This window comes from Polistes fuscatus, unplaced genomic scaffold, assembly GCF_010416935.1.
Source record: "Polistes fuscatus isolate 324 unplaced genomic scaffold, CU_Pfus_HIC Scaffold12, whole genome shotgun sequence".
Lineage (NCBI taxonomy): Eukaryota > Metazoa > Arthropoda > Insecta > Hymenoptera > Vespidae > Polistes > Polistes fuscatus.
The window spans coordinates 696,164-699,110 of NW_025113020.1; the positions used below are offsets into that span (position 1 = coordinate 696,164).

Below are 2,947 nucleotides of genomic sequence, written 5' to 3' on the forward strand. Positions count from 1 at the left end.
TTTTATATGGTTCGAATTTCTAAGCGTGGTTTTATAGTTCGTTACCTGTACGATTTTTACGTAAGACTAGAATTGACTGGACGTAGTAGTGGGGAGGTCTTACTCGATCGTTTCTAACAGTGACCTCGTGTTCAATGCTGATCTGCCGCAGTCGTAGCCTTCCAAAGTCCAAAAAGTTTTAACGTATACATTAGGTAGGCGAAAGTAATATATATTCTTATCGTTATTGAATCGTTTGCAAAAAACTGGCTAATCCAAAAATGATTTTACAACTACAAATCATTAAAAATTTTGGTATTATTAGAATTTTATATTCAAATATAAAAAGTAAATAGATATCTTATAACTAATATAATTTAAACAACTTTTTTGTAAAACAGATAACTATGATTTAATGTTCCCAAAGCAAGTATAACGAATGTGAATTATAGTATATATACGTATCGGTATTTATTGAATTTATATATCTTTCCATGTTTTTAGTATTAGAGTAATGTATATATTATATACATATATGTGTTTTTTAATCATATTAATTTAATGCATAAATACTACTCAGATCTGTTCGGGGTATTTTAGCTATTCTAGAGAATTTATAATTAGCGTTGAAAGTATGTTTCAGATGCGGCGTCAATGAATTGCGAGGACGTTCAAGGTCATACGAGGTGTATGCGAGAGCTCTTTAACACCCATTGTGGGGATACCTCCCCTCTACTACGTCCAGACAATTCGAGTTTTACGTAAAAAACGTACAGGTAACGAATTATAAAACCACGCGTAGGAATTCGTATCATATACAAATAATACGAATAATTTATGAACTCGCATATTTAAACCGTCCTCAATGGACGTCGAACAGATTCGTTAGATTTTAATATGGAAGAAGCTAAGACGCTATTAAAAGTAATTTTTTATTGTTTAGATCTTTGACGTATTTAACCAATTTTTAGGTACACTTTTATTAAAATATTTAAAAATAACCAAGAAGTGCTTCTGAAAAAAAAATTATCATTTTTGTTTGACAAAGAAAGATTGAAATTTTTTACTTACGAGTCTCGATTTATTAGTAGTGATCAGCTAACGCTTTTTTCTCGAGAAATAATTTTTCCACACAATTATGTAAGATCGTATGAATAATTAAAAAAAACGACATTACTTGATCTTACATTCTTTTATATTCGCTTTAAAAGTTAAGACATTTTTTATATCAAATATGAACACGCAATAAACATTTAAAAAATTGTAAATGTCAAAACGTAAATTTAGTAAGGTCTTTTGTTTTCCAAAATTTACTTTTTACCATTAGCCGACGTATTCAACAGTCTTAAAAACAATTGTATTTTTTGTTGCATCTTAGATTCAGCTTATTATTATACTTTATTAGGTTTTGTATGAGATTTGATTTTAAAACACATCAAAATACATTTAAGATTGCTAATAGATATTAATAGTGTAATGTTTGTCGAGATGGGAACAGTAGTGATTTTAGACAATATTTGTACATATATGTTAACGGAATAGTACAAAATTCAGGTAATGTTAGCAGTCCAAGTAAGAAATTCGGAATTATAAGCAATGCCAAAATATCGAAAAAGGTGGAAATATATTCAAATTTCTCTAATTTCTTAGATCTTCTTCTTCTTCTTCTTCTTCATTCTTTAGTTTAGGCAAGTTGCCTGTTTCGTAACGACGTTTTTCTGCCTATTGCACTGTTAAATTGTCGCACCATCTTTTTTGTGGGCGCCCCGTACTTCTGCGGCCAATCGATGACTTATCCCGTGCAATTCTGACGATTCTTCTGTTGTCCATTCTGCTAATATGTTCGTTCCATTCTTTTTTTTTACTTATTCTAAAGCAGAGTGTCGTTTCTATGAGCAGCAATTTTTTTTTTTACGTTGGGTAGGGGGCTAACCTGATCCAACAACCTTCCTCCTTTTCCCGGGCTTAGGACCGGCAACATGATCGCTGACCTTGATCCGTCCAGCGATCATGCAGGCGGAGCAAATAAGTTTACGTCAGTAAATTATAATCAACTACCATTTTTTGGCAGTTTGAAGCAACTGATAACAACACAAATAATCTACAGCTTCTCGTGGGTCACCGGTGATTTCATTACAAATAATGCATTGAATACAATTATACACGTTTTCTTGTTTCGTAAAGTAATCAATAACAGTGATTCTAAACAAGTTTTCACTTCTATAATCCTTGTAAACAAAAATTTTACAATTAAATATAAGTTTAATTAAAATGCTCCTTTACTATCTACTCAAAGATCTCCACTTCACTTAGCTTTTTTTATTAAGTAATAAGAGTAAAAACACATCAGTGACCAAAATCTTGACGTTACAACCAAAATACTAAGTCCGTCCTTCCCTGCTAAAAAAAAAGAACAATAGCTGTCATAGTAGATACATCGACTTAGCTTTGCGAAAAGCAGTATTGAATATATACTACAGAGATGATTTCATGAAGTACAATCTAAAATTTTACTTTTACTCGAATCTTATTTATAGATCAAATATAGTATTTTACTTATAAGAAGCGGAAAATGGTATTCGCTCTCTAGTGACTAGTCAAAGAAGTCACTGATTTTTCACATATACAATATGTAACTCTTTCGAGTAACTCTCTCGAGTTACAAAGAGAACTTGTGTTGAAATAGTTTTATCTTGTTAATTTTTTGTGTTTTCCATTTACTAGTTGTTGTTTTTAGTCTTTAAAAAATTGTATACGATTCCTGGATATTACTAATGCCACATTCTTATAACCATCAAATTTATTTCTCGTTAAAGTTTCTTATGCGTGTAATACTAACAACTGGAAATATTTTCTCAAGTATTGCTATTTAGTGAGATTAATGATTCGTATAATGCTGTAAAAGAATATTAATTAAAATGTTAAATAAAAAAATTTTTTACTTGTGATTGAATCCTTTTTAATGTTA

The 2,947-nt window shown here is 30.4% G+C and overlaps 1 non-coding gene across 1 annotated transcript; it reads right to left on the bottom strand.

Moving 5' to 3' along the window:
- Positions 1-2,264: 2,264 nt before the first annotated feature.
- On the bottom strand, positions 2,265-2,484 carry LOC122513638. The gene has a single exon (XR_006302815.1). It is a non-coding gene; the product is annotated as a small nucleolar RNA U3 (small nucleolar RNA).
- Positions 2,485-2,947: the final 463 nt, after the last annotated feature.